A 19,490-nucleotide genomic window follows, 5' to 3' on the forward strand; every position below is an offset into this window, starting at 1 on the left:
AGTTAAAATTCAATTATAATAAATAATCCATAAATTAATGTAATATTTTATTTTAAAAATCTGTACCGTAGTCAAAAAATTGATAATTTAAAAAATCTGATTCTAAACTATTTTTCTGAGCAATTTAAATGTTTGCAATTATTCTCTGACTCATGTGTGTTCTGTCATTATTGCATGTCTCGACATATGGTACTTGTATATAGTTTTCATATAAAGCAAACGATAATTTCATTTAGCAGATTGTCAAAATGACGGAAACTATGTTGATGCTGTACTTACATAGGTTTATTTTATTTATAGACTTTTTATAGTACACTGTCCTGAATAATTGATATGCGGTAGATTCTGCTAAACTGTATAAGAGATAGAAGTAACTCATAGCAGAAGACTATCACGAACAGCGCTATCTAAATAGGAAATATCATTTTCATGACTCTTAATTAGTCATTAACAACCGTGCACTTTTTAATCACTCACTGATATTCGCTCAACAAAAGGCCCTATCTTTTGCACGCTAATTATACTTAAAGATACTTCTCATTTATTAAAGTTTTGATATCTCATTCAATTGATCGCATTAGACACAATTGAATATTTTCTTGTAAGGTTTTAACATTTTGCAGTATTAATGATAAATAGGACTGTTTAAAAATTCCACATAATATTTAGTACAATATTAAGATATTAGGAAATATTTCTTTGACCTTAAAGTCTTAATAAATGCAATCAACAGTTAGCATTTATCCGTCATCTTTGCAGTTTTTAAAAAAAATTACTTTGGATATGTATATAAAAAAATGCTGACATCTTATTTACTTGTACTCAGAGTCGTTCGAGCAACAATAGAATTTAATTAAGCATTCAAGAATTAGATAAATGGAGCAATAATTAGTATGCCTGTGACGTTGCGGTTTACCGCAAGCCATACTTTTTATTCCGTGCAAGTGCAAAATGCGGTCAATATTTAGTATACAACTGTCGTCGAATTGAACCGCAAATGATAATTACTTTTTGTTGCGCTACGCGCGCGCCATTCTTTGATTTCATATTTTAAAAAATAATTATTAAAATAATATTTTTTTGACAGAATCAACTGATAACTGTCAAAAAATATTAATCGAGTTTAAAATACCATAACATATTATTTTAAACAAATTATTATTTTAATTTTTAAAATATATTATTTAAAAACTTAATTAACAAATTGGCGCTTAAATCAGCTGATTTCTGTCAAAAAATATTACTAAAGCATTCATTTGCTAATTAAATTTCAGAGTAATAATACGTTATAAAAATTAAAGTAGTAATGTTGATAATACTTTATCCTCGATTAATACTTTTTGACAGAAATCAGCTGATAACTGTCAAAAATAATAACCGAGTTTAAAGTAGCTAATTTCTATAAAAAAATATTAATAAATCTTCTCGTCCATAAAATCGTAATTAGTCTCGACGTTGTGATTATCTCGATTATCAAAACAGTCTTACAGAAAATTCTATTTTTTTTGTTCGCACTTGTTTTAGATTTAAATACTGAATTTTTATGCATTGCATAATTAATTAATATATACTTCTTTATGTATTGATTGCAATGCATGCATAAAAATATGTGAATTAATTATGCAATGCATAAATATTCATTACTTAAATCTTTAACAGAAAACCAAAAAAATAGAATTATATACAAGAATCTTTCGAACAAAATATCTATGCTTCTATCAGATTCATGCGTCTGCACACACACATCCAACACACTGCAGTCTCGCGCGAGACTGACCGCAAGACTCTGAGCAGCGGTATCGCCAAGCGCACCCGACACCCCACACATCCTCCACGCTGCGCATCTCGCGCGAGACTGATTCTCGAGACATTGTGATTGCGAGACTGATCGTCAGTCTCGCGCGAGGCGCGCAGCGTGGTAGACGTATAGGCTGTGTTTGGCGATACCGCTGCACAGAGTCTTGCGGTCAGTTTCGCGCGAAACGTGCAGCGCGATGGATGTGTGTGTATGTACAGACGAACGAATCTAATAGAAATGCAGATATTTTGATCGAAAGATTCTTGTAGAAAATTCTATTTTTTTTAATTCTCTGTTAAAGATATAAATAATAAATATTTATGCATTGCATAATTAATTGACATATTCTCAGGCATGTATTGCAATCAAGGCATAGAAAAATATATATTAATTAATTATGCAATACATAAAAATTCAGTATTTAAATCTAAAACAGAAGTGCGAACAAAATAGAATTATCTATAAGAATCTTTTGTGAATAGAGACAATCATAACGTCGAGATATGATTTTATAGACGAAAGTATTTATTAATATTTTTTCATAGAAATTAGCTACTTTCGCATGGGGTCAGCGGTAAAAAAGTATCGTTTTCTAATATTTCAAGACGAGCCAAAAATTCATCGATTATACATTTTAATAGTACATTGATTACAGAATCTTTTGGTACCAACCAGACAGAAGCGTACAAATTTTTTAACTTGATATACATAAAATAAGATTGCGTCGCATGGGATCAGCGGTAAAAAAGTATCGATTTCTAATATTTAAAGACGAGTCAAAAATTCATCGATTATACATTTTAATAGTACATTGATTACAGAATCATTTGGTACCAAACAGACACCAGCGTACAAACTTTTTCATTTGCTATACATAAAATAAGGATGCGTCGCACAGGGTCCGCGTCAAAAAAGTATCAATTTCTAATATTTTAAGACGAGCCAAAAATTCATCGATTATACATTTTAATAGTACATTGATTACAGAATCTTTTGGTACCAAGCAGACAACAGCGTACAAATTTTTTAATACGATAAACATAAAATAAGGATGCGTCGCACAGGGTCAGCGGTAAAAAGTATCGATTTCCAATATTTTAAGACGAGCCAAAAATTCATCGATTATACATTTTAATAGTACATTGATTACAGAATCTTTTGGTACCAAGCAGACAACAGCGTACAAATTTTTTAATACGATAAACATAAAATAAGGATGCGTCGCACAGGGTCCGCGTCAAAAAAGTATCGATTTCTAATATTTTAAGACGAGCCAAAAATTCATCGATTATACATTATAATAGTACATTTATTACAGAATCATTTGGTACCAAACAGACAACAGCGTACAAACTTTTTCATTTGCTATACATAAATTAAGGATGCGTCGCATGGGATCAGCGGTAAAAAAGTATCGATTTCTAATATTTAAAGACGAGCCAAAAATTCATCGATTATACATTTTAATAGTACATTGATTACAGAATCATTTGGTACCAAACAGACACCAGCGTACAAATTTTTTAATACGATAAACATAAAATAAGTATGCGTCGCACAGGGTCCGCGTCAAAATAGTATCGATTTCTAATATTTTAAGACGAGCCAAAAATTCATCGATTATACATTTTAATAGTACATTTATTACAGAATCATTTGGTACCAAGCAGACAACAGCGTACAAACTTTTTCATTTGCTATACATAAATTAAGGATGCGTCGCATGGGATCAGCGGTAAAAAAGTATCGATTTCTAATATTTAAAGACGAGCCAAAAATTCATCGATTATACATTTTAATAGTACATTGATTACAGAATCATTTGGTACCAAACAGACACCAGCGTACAAATTTTTTAACTTGATATACTTAAAATAAGTATGCGTCGCACAGGGTCCGCGTCAAAATAGTATCGATTTCTAATATTTTAAGACGAGCCAAAAATTCATCGATTATACAGTTTAATAGTACATTTATTGCAGAATCTTTTGGTACCAAGCAGACAACAGCGTACAAACTTTTTCATTTGCTATATATAAATTAAGGATGCGTCGCATGGGATCAGCGGTAAAAAAGTATCGATTTCTAATATTTAAAGACGAGCCAAAAATTCATCGATTATACATTTTCATAGTACATTGATTACAGAATCATTTGGTACCAAACAGACACCAGCGTACAAATTTTTTAATACGATAAACACAAAATAAGTATGCGTCGCACAGGGTCCGCGTCAAAAAAGTATCGATTTCTAATATTTTAAGACGAGCCAAAAATTCATCGAGTATACATTTTAATAGTACATTGATTACAGAATCTTTTGGTACCAAACAGACACCAGCGTACAAATTTTTTAATACGATAAACATAAAATAAGTATGCGTCGCACAGGGTCAGCGGTAAAAAGTATCGATTTCCAATATTTTAAGACGAGCCAACAATTCATCGATTATACATTATAATAGTACATTCATTACAGAATCATTTGGTACCAAACAGACACCAGCGTACAAATTTTTTAACTTGATAAACATAAAATAAGGATGCGTCGCATGGGATCAGCGGTAAAAAAGTATCGATTTCTAATATTTAAAGACGAGCCAAAAATTCATCGATTATACATTTTAATAGTACATTGATTACAGAATCATTTGGTACCAAGCAGACAACAGCGTACAAACTTTTTCATTTCCTATACATGAATTAAGGATGCGTCGCATGGGATCAGCGTTAAAAAAGTATCGATTTCTAATATTCAAAGACGAGCCAAAAATTCATCGATTATACATTTTAATAGTACATTGATTACAGAATCATTTGGTACCAAACAGACACCAGCGTACAAATTTTTTAATACGATAAACACAAAATAAGTATGCGTCGCACAGGGTCCGCGTCAAAATAGTATCGATTTCTAATATTTTAAGACGAGCCAAAAATTCATCGAGTATACATTTTAATAGTACATTGATTACAGAATCATTTGGTACCAAACAGACACCAGCGTACAAATTTTTTAATACGATAAACATGAAATAAGTATGCGTCGCACAGGGTCAGCGGTAAAACGTATCGATTTCCAATATTTTAAGACGAGCCAAAAATTCATCGATTATACATTTTAATAGTACATTGATTACAGAGTCTTTTGGTACCAAGCAGACAACAGCGTACAAATTTTTTAATACGATAAACATAAAATAAGGATGCGTCGCACAGGGTCCGCGTCAAAAAAGTATCGATTTCTAATATTTTAAGACGAGCCAAAAATTCATCGATTATACATTATAATAGTACATTCATTACAGAATCATTTGGTACCAAACAGACACCAGCGTACAAATTTTTTAACTTGATATACATAAAATAATGTTGCGTCGCATAGGGTCAGCGGTAAAAAAGTATCAATTTCTAATATTTTAAGACGAGCCAAAAATTCATCGATTATACATTTTAATAGTACATTGATTACAGAATCTTTTGGTACCAACCAGACACCAGCGTACAAATTTTTTAACTTGATAAACATAAAATAAGGATGCGTCGCACAGGGTCAGCGGTAATAAGTATCGATTTCCAATATTTTAAGACGAGCCAAAAATTCATCGATTATACATTTTAATAGTACATTGATTACAGAATTATTTGGTACCAACCAGACACCAGCGTACAAATTTTTTAATTTGATAAACATAAAATAATGATGCGTCGCACAGGGTCCGCGTCAAAAAAGTATCGATTTCTAATATTTAAAGACGAGCCAAAAATTCATCGATTATACATTTTAATAGTACATTGATTACAGAATCTTTTGGTACCAAACAGACACCAGCGTACAAATTTTTTAACTTGATATACATAAAATAATGTTGCGTCGCATAGGGTCAGCGGTAAAAAAGTATCGATTTCTAATATTTTAAGACGAGCCAAAAATTCATCGATTATACATTTTAATAGTACATTGATCACAGAATCATTTGGTACCAAACAGACACCAGCGTACAAATTTTTTAAGACGATAAACATAAAATAAGTATGCGTCGCACAGGGTCCGCGTCAAAAAAGTATCGAATACTAATATTTTAAGACGAGCCAAAAATTCATCGAGTATACATTTTAATAGTACATTGATTACAGAATCTTTTGGTACCAAACAGACACCAGCGTACAAATTTTTTAATACGATAAACATAAAATAAGTATGCGTCGCACAGGGTCAGCGGTAAAAAGTATCGATTTCCAATATTTTAAGACGAGCCAAAAATTCATCGATTATACATTATAATAGTACATTCATTACAGAATCATTTGGTACCAAACAGACACCAGCGTACAAATTTTTTAACTTGATAAACATAAAATAAGGATGCGTCGCATGGGATCAGCGGTAAAAAAGTATCGAATTCTAATATTTAAAGACGAGCCAAAAATTCATCGATTATACATTTTAATAGTACATTGATTACAGAATCATTTGGTACCAAACAGACACCAGCGTACAAATTTTTTAATACGATAAACATAAAATAAGTATGCGTCGCACAGGGTCCGCGTCAAAATAGTATCGATTTCTAATATTTTAAGACGAGCCAAAAATTCATCGATTATACATTTTAATAGTACATTTATTACAGAATCATTTGGTACCAAGCAGACAACAGCGTACAAACTTTTTCATTTGCTATACATAAATTAAGGATGCGTCGCATGGGATCAGCGGTAAAAAAGTATCGATTTCTAATATTTAAAGACGAGCCAAAAATTCATCGATTATACATTTTAATAGTACATTGATTACAGAATCATTTGGTACCAAACAGACACCAGCGTACAAATTTTTTAACTTGATATACTTAAAATAATGTTGCGTCGCATAGGGTCAGCGGTAAAAAGTATCGATTTCTAATATTTAAAGACGAGCCAAAAATTCATCGATTATACATTTTAATAGTACATTGATTACAGAATCATTTGGTACCAAACAGACACCAGCGTACAAATTTTTTAATACGATAAACATGAAATAAGTATGCGTCGCACAGGGTCAGCGGTAAAACGTATCGATTTCCAATATTTTAAGACGAGCCAAAAATTCATCGATTATACATTTTAATAGTACATTGATTACAGAGTCTTTTGGTACCAAGCAGACAACAGCGTACAAACTTTTTCATTTGCTATACATAAATTAAGGATGCGTCGCACGGGATCAGCGGTAAAAAAGTATCGATTTCTAATATTTAAAGACGAGCCAAAAATTCATCGATTATACATTTTAATAGTACATTGATCACAGAATCATTTGGTACCAAACAGACACCAGCGTACAAATTTTTTAAGACGATAAACATAAAATAAGTATGCGTCGCACAGGGTCCGCGTCAAAAAAGTATCGAATCCTAATATTTTAAGACGAGCCAAAAATTCATCGAGTATACATTTTAATAGTACATTGATTACAGAATCTTTTGGTACCAAACAGACACCAGCGTACAAATTTTTTAATACGATAAACATAAAATAAGTATGCGTCGCACAGGGTCAGCGGTAAAAAGTATCGATTTCCAATATTTTAAGACGAGCCAAAAATTCATCGATTAAACATTATAATAGTACATTCATTACAGAATCATTTGGTACCAAACAGACACCAGCGTACAAATTTTTTAACTTGATAAACATAAAATAAGGATGCGTCGCATGGGATCAGCGGTAAAAAAGTATCGATTTCTAATATTTAAAGACGAGCCAAAAATTCATCGATTATACATTTTAATAGTACATTGATTACAGAATCATTTGGTACCAAACAGACACCAGCGTACAAATTTTTTAATACGATAAACATAAAATAAGTATGCGTCGCACAGGGTCCGCGTCAAAAAAGTATCGATTTCTAATATTTTAAGACGAGCCAAAAATTCATCGATTATACATTTTAATAGTACATTGATTACAGAATCTTTTGGTACCAAACAGACACCAGCGTACAAATTTTTTAATACGATAAACATGAAATAAGTATGCGTCGCACAGGGTCAGCGGTAAAAAGTATCGATTTCCAATATTTTAAGACGAGCCAAAAATTCATCGATTATACATTTTAATAGTACATTGATTACAGAATCTTTTGGTACCAAGCAGACAACAGCGTACAAATTTTTTAATACGATAAACATAAAATAAGGATGCGTCGCACAGGGTCCGCGTCAAAAAAGTATCGATTTCTAATATTTTAAGACGAGCCAAAAATTCATCGATTATACATTATAATAGTACATTTATTACAGAATCATTTGGTACCAAACAGACAACAGCGTACAAACTTTTTCATTTGCTATACATAAATTAAGGATGCGTCGCATGGGATCAGCGGTAAATAAGTATCGATTTCTAATATTTAAAGACGAGCCAAAAATTCATCGATTATACATTTTAATAGTACATTGATTACAGAATCATTTGGTACCAAACAGACACCAGCGTACAAATTTTTTAATACGATAAACATAAAATAAGTATGCGTCGCACAGGGTCCGCGTCAAAATAGTATCGATTTCTAATATTTTAAGACGAGCCAAAAATTCATCGATTATACATTTTAATAGTACATTTATTACAGAATCATTTGGTACCAAGCAGACAACAGCGTACAAACTTTTTCATTTGCTATACATAAATTAAGGATGCGTCGCATGGGATCAGCGGTAAAAAAGTATCGATTTCTAATATTTAAAGACGAGCCAAAAATTCATCGATTATACATTTTAATAGTACATTGATTACAGAATCATTTGGTACCAAACAGACACCAGCGTACAAATTTTTTAACTTGATATACTTAAAATAAGTATGCGTCGCACAGGGTCCGCGTCAAAATAGTATCGATTTCTAATATTTTAAGACGAGCCAAAAATTCATCGATTATACAGTTTAATAGTACATTTATTGCAGAATCTTTTGGTACCAAGCAGACAACAGCGTACAAACTTTTTCATTTGCTATACATAAATTAAGGATGCGTCGCATGGGATCAGCGGTAAAAAAGTATCGATTTCTAATATTTAAAGACGAGCCAAAAATTCATCGATTATACATTTTAATAGTACATTGATTACAGAATCATTTGGTACCAAACAGACACCAGCGTACAAATTTTTTAATACGATAAACACAAAATAAGTATGCGTCGCACAGGGTCCGCGTCAAAAAAGTATCGATTTCTAATATTTTAAGACGAGCCAAAAATTCATCGAGTATACATTTTAATAGTACATTGATTACAGAATCTTTTGGTACCAAACAGACACCAGCGTACAAATTTTTTAATACGATAAACATAAAATAAGGATGCGTCGCACAGGGTCCGCGTCAAAAAAGTATCGATTTCTAATATTTTAAGACGAGCCAAAAATTCATCGATTATACATTTTAATAGTACATTGATTACAGAATCATTTGGTACTAAACAGACACCAGCGTACAAATTTTTTAACTTGATATATTTAAAATAATGTTGCGTCGCATAGGGTCAACGGTAAAAAGTATCGTTTTCCAATATTTTAAGACGAGCCAAAAATTCATCGATTATACATTTTAATAGTACATTGATTACAGAATCTTTTGGTACCAAACAGACACCAGCGTACAAATTTTTTCATTTGCTATACATAAATTAAGGACTCGTCGCATGGGATCAGCGGTAAAAAAGTATCGATTTCTAATATTTAAAGACGAGCCAAAAATTCATCGATTATACATTTTAATAGTACATTGATTACAGAATCATTTGGTACCAAACAGACACCAGCGTACAAATTTTTTAATACGATAAACATAAAATAAGTATGCGTCGCACAGGGTCCGCGTCAAAATAGTATCGATTTCTAATATTTTAAGACGAGCCAAAAATTCATCGATTATACATTTTAATAGTACATTTATTAGAGAATCATTTGGTACCAAACAGACAACAGCGTACAAACTTTTTCATTTGCTATACATAAATTAAGGATGCGTCGCATGGGATCAGCGGTAAAAAAGTATCGATTTCTAATATTTAAAGACGAGCCAAAAATTCATCGATTATACATTTTAATAGTACATTGATTACAGAATCATTTGGTACCAAACAGACACCAGCGTACAAATTTTTTAATACGATAAACATAAAATAAGTATGCGTCGCACAGGGTCCGTGTCAAAAAAGTATCAATTTCTAATATTTTAAGACGAGCCAAAAATTCATCGAGTATACATTTTAATAGTACATTGATTACAGAATCTTTTGGTACCAAACAGACACCAGCGTACAAATTTTTTAATACGATAAACATAAAATAAGGATGCGTCGCATGGGATCAGCGGTAAAAAGTATCGATTTCTAATATTTAAAGACGAGCCAAAAATTCATCGATTATACATTTTAATAGTACATTGATTACAGAATCATTTGGTACCAAACAGACACCAGCGTACAAATTTTTTAATACGATAAACATAAAATAAGTATGCGTCGCACAGGGTCCGTGTCAAAAAAGTATCAATTTCTAATATTTTAAGACGAGCCAAAAATTCATCGAGTATACATTTTAATAGTACATTGATTACAGAATCTTTTGGTACCAAACAGACACCAGCGTACAAATTTTTTAATACGATAAACATAAAATAAGTATGCGTCGCACAGGGTCAGCGGTAAAAAGTATCGATTTCCAATATTTTAAGACGAGCCAATAATTCATCGATTATACATTATAATAGTACATTCATTACAGAATCATTTGGTACCAAACAGACACCAGCGTACAAATTTTTTAACTTGATAAACATAAAATAAGGATGCGTCGCATGGGATCAGCGGTAAAAAGTATCGATTTCTAATATTTAAAGACGAGCCAAAAATTCATCGATTATACATTTTAATAGTACATTCATTACAGAATCATTTGGTACCAAACAGACACCAGCGTACAAATTTTTTAACTTGATATACATAAAATAATGTTGCGTCGCATAGGGTCAGCGGTAAAAAAGTATCAATTTCTAATATTTTAAGACGAGCCAAAAATTCATCGATTATACATTTTAATAGTACATTGATTACAGAATCTTTTGGTACCAACCAGACACCAGCGTACAAATTTTTTAACTTGATAAACATAAAATAAGGATGCGTCGCACAGGGTCAGCGGTAATAAGTATCGATTTCCAATATTTTAAGACGAGCCAAAAATTCATCGATTATACATTTTAATAGTACATTGATTACAGAATTATTTGGTACCAACCAGACACCAGCGTACAAACTTTTTAATTTGATAAACATAAAATAATGATGCGTCGCACAGGGTCCGCGTCAAAAAAGTATCGATTTCTAATATTTAAAGACGAGCCAAAAATTCATCGATTATACATTTTAATAGTACATTGATTACAGAATCTTTTGGTACCAAACAGACACCAGCGTACAAATTTTTTAACTTGATATACATAAAATAATGTTGCGTCGCATAGGGTCAGCGGTAAAAAAGTATCGATTTCTAATATTTTAAGACGAGCCAAAAATTCATCGATTATACATTTTAATAGTACATTGATCACAGAATCATTTGGTACCAAACAGACACCAGCGTACAAATTTTTTAAGACGATAAACATAAAATAAGTATGCGTCGCACAGGGTCCGCGTCAAAAAAGTATGGAATCCTAATATTTTAAGACGAGCCAAAAATTCATCGAGTATACATTTTAATAGTACATTGATTACAGAATCTTTTGGTACCAAACAGACACCAGCGTACAAATTTTTTAATACGATAAACATAAAATAAGTATGCGTCGCACAGGGTCAGCGATAAAAAGTATCGATTTCCAATATTTTAAGACGAGCCAAAAATTCATCGATTATACATTATAATAGTACATTCATTACAGAATCATTTGGTACCAAACAGACACCAGCGTACAAATTTTTTAACTTGATAAACATAAAATAAGGATGCGTCGCATGGGATCAGCGGTAAAAAAGTATCGAATTCTAATATTTAAAGACGAGCCAAAAATTCATCGATTATACATTTTAATAGTACATTGATTACAGAATCATTTGGTACCAAACAGACACCAGCGTACAAATTTTTTAATACGATAAACATAAAATAAGTATGCGTCGCACAGGGTCCGCGTCAAAATAGTATCGATTTCTAATATTTTAAGACGAGCCAAAAATTCATCGATTATACATTTTAATAGTACATTTATTACAGAATCATTTGGTACCAAGCAGACAACAGCGTACAAACTTTTTCATTTGCTATACATAAATTAAGGATGCGTCGCATGGGATCAGCGGTAAAAAAGTATCGATTTCTAATATTTAAAGACGAGCCAAAAATTCATCGATTATACATTTTAATAGTACATTGATTACAGAATCATTTGGTACCAAACAGACACCAGCGTACAAATTTTTTAACTTGATATACTTAAAATAATGTTGCGTCGCATAGGGTCAGCGGTAAAAAGTATCGATTTCTAATATTTAAAGACGAGCCAAAAATTCATCGATTATACATTTTAATAGTACATTGATTACAGAATCATTTGGTACCAAACAGACACCAGCGTACAAATTTTTTAATACGATAAACACAAAATAAGTATGCGTCGCACAGGGTCCGCGTCAAAATAGTATCGATTTCTAATATTTTAAGACGAGCCAAAAATTCATCGAGTATACATTTTAATAGTACATTGATTACAGAATCTTTTGGTACCAAACAGACACCAGCGTACAAATTTTTTAATACGATAAACATGAAATAAGTATGCGTCGCACAGGGTCAGCGGTAAAACGTATCGATTTCCAATATTTTAAGACGAGCCAAAAATTCATCGATTATACATTTTAATAGTACATTGATTACAGAGTCTTTTGGTACCAAGCAGACAACAGCGTACAAATTTTTTAACTTGATAAACATAAAATAAGGATGCGTCGCACAGGGTCAGCGGTAATAAGTATCGATTTCCAATATTTTAAGACGAGCCAAAAATTCATCGATTATACATTTTAATAGTACATTGATTACAGAATTATTTGGTACCAACCAGACACCAGCGTACAAATTTTTTAATTTGATAAACATAAAATAATGATGCGTCGCACAGGGTCCGCGTCAAAAAAGTATCGATTTCTAATATTTAAAGACGAGCCAAAAATTCATCGATTATACATTTTAATAGTACATTGATTACAGAATCTTTTGGTACCAAACAGACACCAGCGTACAAATTTTTTAACTTGATATACATAAAATAATGTTGCGTCGCATAGGGTCAGCGGTAAAAAAGTATTGATTTCTAATATTTTAAGACGAGCCAAAAATTCATCGATTATACATTTTAATAGTACATTTATTACAGAATCATTTGGTACCAAGCAGACAACAGCGTACAAACTTTTTCATTTGCTATACATAAATTAAGGATGCGTCGCACAGGGTCCGCGTCAAAAAAGTATCAATTTCTAATATTTTAAGACGAGCCAAAAATTCATCGATTATACATTATAATAGTACATTCATTACAGAATCATTTGGTACCATACAGACATCAGCGTACAAATTTTTTAACTTGATAAACATAAAATAAGGATGCGTCGCACAGGGTCAGCGGTAATAAGTATCGATTTCCAATATTTTAAGACGAGCCAAAAATTCATCGATTATACATTTTAATAGTACATTGATTACAGAATCTTTTGGTACCATGCAGACACCAGCGTACAAATTTTTTAATACGATAAACATAAAATAATGTTGCGTCGCATAGGGTCAGCGGTAAAAAAGTATCAATTTCTAATATTTTAAGACGAGCCAAAAATTCATCGATTATACATTTTAATAGTACATTTATTACAGAATCATTTGGTACCAAGCAGACAACAGCGTACAAACTTTTTCATTTGCTATACATAAATTAAGGATGCGTCGCATGGGATCAGCGGTAAGAAAGTATCGATTTCTAATATTTAAAGACGAGCCAAAAATTCATCGATTATACATTTTAATAGTACATTGATTACAGAATCATTTGGTACCAAACAGACACCAGCGTACAAATTTTTTAATACGATAAACATAAAATAAGTATGCGTCGCACAGGGTCCGCGTCAAAATAGTATCGATTTCTAATATTTTAAGACGAGCCAAAAATTCATCGATTATACATTTTAATAGTACATTTATTACAGAATCATTTGGTACCAAGCAGACAACAGCGTACAAACTTTTTAATACGATAAACATAAAATAAGGATGCGTCGCACAGGGTCCGCGTCAAAAAAGTATCGATTTCTAATATTTTAAGACGAGCCAAAAATTCATCGATTTTACATTTTAATAGTACATTGATTACAGAATCTTTTGGTACCAAACAGACACCAGCGTACAAATTTTTTAACTTGATATACATAAAATAATGTTGCGTCGCATAGGGTCAGCGGTAAAAAAGTATCGATTTCTAATATTTTGAGACGAGCCAAAAATTCATCGATTATACATTTTAATAGTACATTGATCACAGAATCATTTGGTACCAAACAGACACCAGCGTACAAATTTTTTAACTTGATATACTTAAAATAATGTTGCGTCGCATAGGGTCAGCGGTAAAAAGTATCGATTTCCAATATTTTAAGACGAGCCAAAAATTCATCGATTATACATTTTAATAGTACATTGATTACAGAATCTTTTGGTACCATGCAGACACCAGCGTACAAATTTTTTAATACGATAAACATAAAATAATGTTGCGTCGCATAGGGTCAGCGGTAAAAAAGTATCAATTTCTAATATTTTAAGACGAGCCAAAAATTCATCGATTATACATTTTAATAGTACATTTATTACAGAATCATTTGGTACCAAGCAGACAACAGCGTACAAACTTTTTCATTTGCTATACATAAATTAAGGATGCGTCGCATGGGATCAGCGGTAAAAAAGTATCGATTTCTAATATTTAAAGACGAGCCAAAAATTCATCGATTATACATTTTAATAGTACATTGATTACAGAATCTTTTGGTACCAAACAGACACCAGCGTACAAATTTTTTAATACGATAAACATGAAATAAGTATGCGTCGCACAGGGTCAGCGGTAAAACGTATCGATTTCCAATATTTTAAGACGAGCCAAAAATTCATCGATTATACATTTTAATAGTACATTGATTACAGAGTCTTTTGGTACCAAGCAGACAACAGCGTACAAATTTTTTAATACGATAAACATAAAATAAGGATGCGTCGCACAGGGTCCGCGTCAAAAAAGTATCGATTTCTAATATTTTAAGACGAGCCAAAAATTCATCGATTATACATTATAATAGTACATTGATTACAGAATCATTTGGTACCAAACAGACACCAGCGTACAAATTTTTTAATACGATAAACACAAAATAAGTATGCGTCGCACAGGGTCCGCGTCAAAATAGTATCGATTTCTAATATTTTAAGACGAGCCAAAAATTCATCGAGTATACATTTTAATAGTACATTGATTACAGAATCTTTTGGTACCAAACAGACACCAGCGTACAAATTTTTTAATACGTTAAACATGAAATAAGTATGCGTCGCACAGGGTCAGCGGTAAAACGTATCGATTTCCAATATTTTAAGACGAGCCAAAAATTCATCGATTATACATTTTAATAGTACATTGATTACAGAGTCTTTTGGTACCAAGCAGACAACAGCGTACAAATTTTTTAACTTGATAAACATAAAATAAGGATGCGTCGCACAGGGTCAGCGGTAATAAGTATCGATTTCCAATATTTTAAGACGAGCCAAAAATTCATCGATTATACATTTTAATAGTACATTGATTACAGAATTATTTGGTACCAACCAGACACCAGCGTACAAATTTTTTAATTTGATAAACATAAAATAATGATGCGTCGCACAGGGTCCGCGTCAAAAAAGTATCGATTTCTAATATTTAAAGACGAGCCAAAAATTCATCGATTATACATTTTAATAGTACATTGATTACAGAATCTTTTGGTACCAAACAGACACCAGCGTACAAATTTTTTAACTTGATATACATAAAATAATGTTGCGTCGCATAGGGTCAGCGGTAAAAAAGTATCGATTTCTAATATTTTAAGACGAGCCAAAAATTCATCGATTATACATTTTAATAGTACATTTATTACAGAATCATTTGGTACCAAGCAGACAACAGCGTACAAACTTTTTCATTTGCTATACATAAATTAAGGATGCGTCGCACAGGGTCCGCGTCAAAAAAGTATCAATTTCTAATATTTTAAGACGAGCCAAAAATTCATCGATTATACATTATAATAGTACATTCATTACAGAATCATTTGGTACCATACAGACATCAGCGTACAAATTTTTTAACTTGATAAACATAAAATAAGGATGCGTCGCACAGGGTCAGCGGTAATAAATATCGATTTCCAATATTTTAAGACGAGCCAAAAATTCATCGATTATACATTTTAATAGTACATTGATTACAGAATCTTTTGGTACCATGCAGACACCAGCGTACAAATTTTTTAATACGATAAACATAAAATAATGTTGCGTCGCATAGGGTCAGCGGTAAAAAAGTATCAATTTCTAATATTTTAAGACGAGCCAAAAATTCATCGATTATACATTTTAATAGTACATTTATTACAGAATCATTTGGTACCAAGCAGACAACAGCGTACAAACTTTTTCATTTGCTATACATAAATTAAGGATGCGTCGCATGGGATCAGCGGTAAAAAAGTATCGATTTCTAATATTTAAAGACGAGCCAAAAATTCATCGATTATACATTTTAATAGTACATTGATTACAGAATCTTTTGGTACCAAACAGACACCAGCGTACAAATTTTTTAATACGATAAACATAAAATAAGTATGCGTCGCACAGGGTCAGCGGTAAAAAGTATCGATTTCCAATATTTTAAGACGAGCCAAAAATTCATCGATTATACATTATAATAGTACATTCATTACAGAATCATTTGGTACCAAGCAGACAACAGCGTACAAACTTTTTCATTTGCTATACATAAATTAAGGATGCGTCGCATGGGATCAGCGGTAAAAAAGTATCGATTTCTAATATTTAAAGACGAGCCAAAAATTCATCGATTATACATTTTAATAGTACATTGATCACAGAATCATTTGGTACCAAACAGACACCAGCGTACAAATTTTTTAAGACGATAAACATAAAATAAGTATGCGTCGCACAGGGTCCGCGTCAAAAAAGTATCGAATCCTAATATTTTAAGACGAGCCAAAAATTCATCGAGTATACATTTTAATAGTACATTGATTACAGAATCTTTTGGTACCAAACAGACACCAGCGTACAAATTTTTTAATACGATAAACATAAAATAAGTATGCGTCGCACAGGGTCAGCGGTAAAAAGTATCGATTTCCAATATTTTAAGACGAGCCAAAAATTCATCGATTATACATTATAATAGTACATTCATTACAGAATCATTTGGTACCAAACAGACACCAGCGTACAAATTTTTTAACTTGATAAACATAAAATAAGGATGCGTCGCATGGGATCAGCGGTAAAAAAGTATCGATTTCTAATATTTAAAGACGAGCCAAAAATTCATCGAGTATACATTTTAATAGTACATTGATTACAGAATCTTTTGGTACCAAACAGACACCAGCGTACAAATTTTTTAATACGATAAACATGAAATAAGTATGCGTCGCACAGGGTCAGCGGTAAAAAGTATCGATTTCCAATATTTTAAGACGAGCCAAAAATTCATCGATTATACATTTTAATAGTACATTGATTACAGAATCTTTTGGTACCAAGCAGACAACAGCGTACAAATTTTTTAATACGATAAACATAAAATAAGGATGCGTCGCACAGGGTCCGCGTCAAAAAAGTATCGATTTCTAATATTTTAAGACGAGCCAAAAATTCATCGATTATACATTTTAATAGTACATTGATTACAGAATCATTTGGTACTAAACAGACACCAGCGTACAAATTTTTTAACTTGATATATTTAAAATAATGTTGCGTCGCATAGGGTCAGCGGTAAAAAGTATCGTTTTCCAATATTTTAAGACGAGCCAAAAATTCATCGATTATACATTTTAATAGTACATTGATTACAGAATCTTTTGGTACCAAACAGACACCAGCGTACAAATTTTTTCATTTGCTATACATAAATTAAGGACTCGTCGCATGGGATCAGCGATAAAAAAGTATCGATTTCTAATATTTAAAGACGAGCCAAAAATTCATCGATTATACATTTTAATAGTACATTGATTACAGAATCATTTGGTACCAAACAGACACCAGCGTACAAATTTTTTAATACGATAAACATAAAATAAGTATGCGTCGCACAGGGTCCGCGTCAAAATAGTATCGATTTCTAATATTTTAAGACGAGCCAAAAATTCATCGATTGTACATTTTAATAGTACATTTATTACAGAATCATTTGGTACCAAGCAGACAACAGCGTACAAACTTTTTAATACGATAAACATAAAATAAGGATGCGTCGCACAGGGTCCGCGTCAAAAAAGTATCGATTTCTAATATTTTAAGACGAGCCAAAAATTCATCGATTTTACATTTTAATAGTACATTGATTACAGAATCTTTTGGTACCAAACAGACACCAGCGTACAAATTTTTTAACTTGATATACATAAAATAATGTTGCGTCGCATAGGGTCAGCGGTAAAAAAGTATCGATTTCTAATATTTTAAGACGAGCCAAAAATTCATCGATTATACATTTTAATAGTACATTGATCACAGAATCATTTGGTACCAAACAGACACCAGCGTACAAATTTTTTAACTTGATATACTTAAAATAATGTTGCGTCGCATAGGGTCAGCGGTAAAAAGTATCGATTTCCAATATTTTAAGACGAGCCAAAAATTCATCGATTATACATTTTAATAGTACATTGATTACAGAATCTTTTGGTACCATGCAGACACCAGCGTACAAATTTTTTAATACGATAAACATAAAATAATGTTGCGTCGCATAGGGTCAGCGGTAAAAAAGTATCGATTTCTAATATTTTAAGACGAGCCAAAAATTCATCGATTATACATTTTAATAGTACATTTATTACAGAATCATTTGGTACCAAGCAGACAACAGCGTACAAACTTTTTCATTTGCTATACATAAATTAAGGATGCGTCGCACAGGGTCCGCGTCAAAAAAGTATCAATTTCTAATATTTTAAGACGAGCCAAAAATTCATCGATTATATATTATAATAGTACATTCATTACAGAATCATTTGGTACCATACAGACACCAGCGTACAAATTTTTTAACTTGATAAACATAAAATAAGGATGCGTCGCACAGGGTCAGCGGTAATAAGTATCGATTTCCAATATTTTAAGACGAGCCAAAAATTCATCGATTATACATTTTAATAGTACATTGAATACAGAATCTTTTGGTACCAACCAGACAACAGCGTACAAATTTTTTAACTTGATATACATAAAATAAGATTGCGTCGCATGGGCTCAGCGGTAAAAAAGTATCGATTTCTAATATTTAAAGACGAGCCAGAAATTCATCG

The 19,490-nt window shown here is 31.8% G+C and overlaps 1 protein-coding gene across 3 annotated transcripts in view; it reads left to right on the top strand.

Moving 5' to 3' along the window:
• The window catches only part of LOC145934898 (uncharacterized), a 91,781-nt gene that overhangs the window by 60,002 nt on the left and 12,289 nt on the right, over positions 1 to 19,490 (top strand). The window lies entirely within an intron of this gene.

This window comes from Prenolepis imparis, unplaced genomic scaffold, assembly GCF_030444845.1.
Source record: "Prenolepis imparis isolate NDT839.2.m4 unplaced genomic scaffold, iyPreImpa1.0 SCAF_4, whole genome shotgun sequence".
Classification (NCBI taxonomy): Eukaryota; Metazoa; Arthropoda; class Insecta; order Hymenoptera; family Formicidae; genus Prenolepis; species Prenolepis imparis.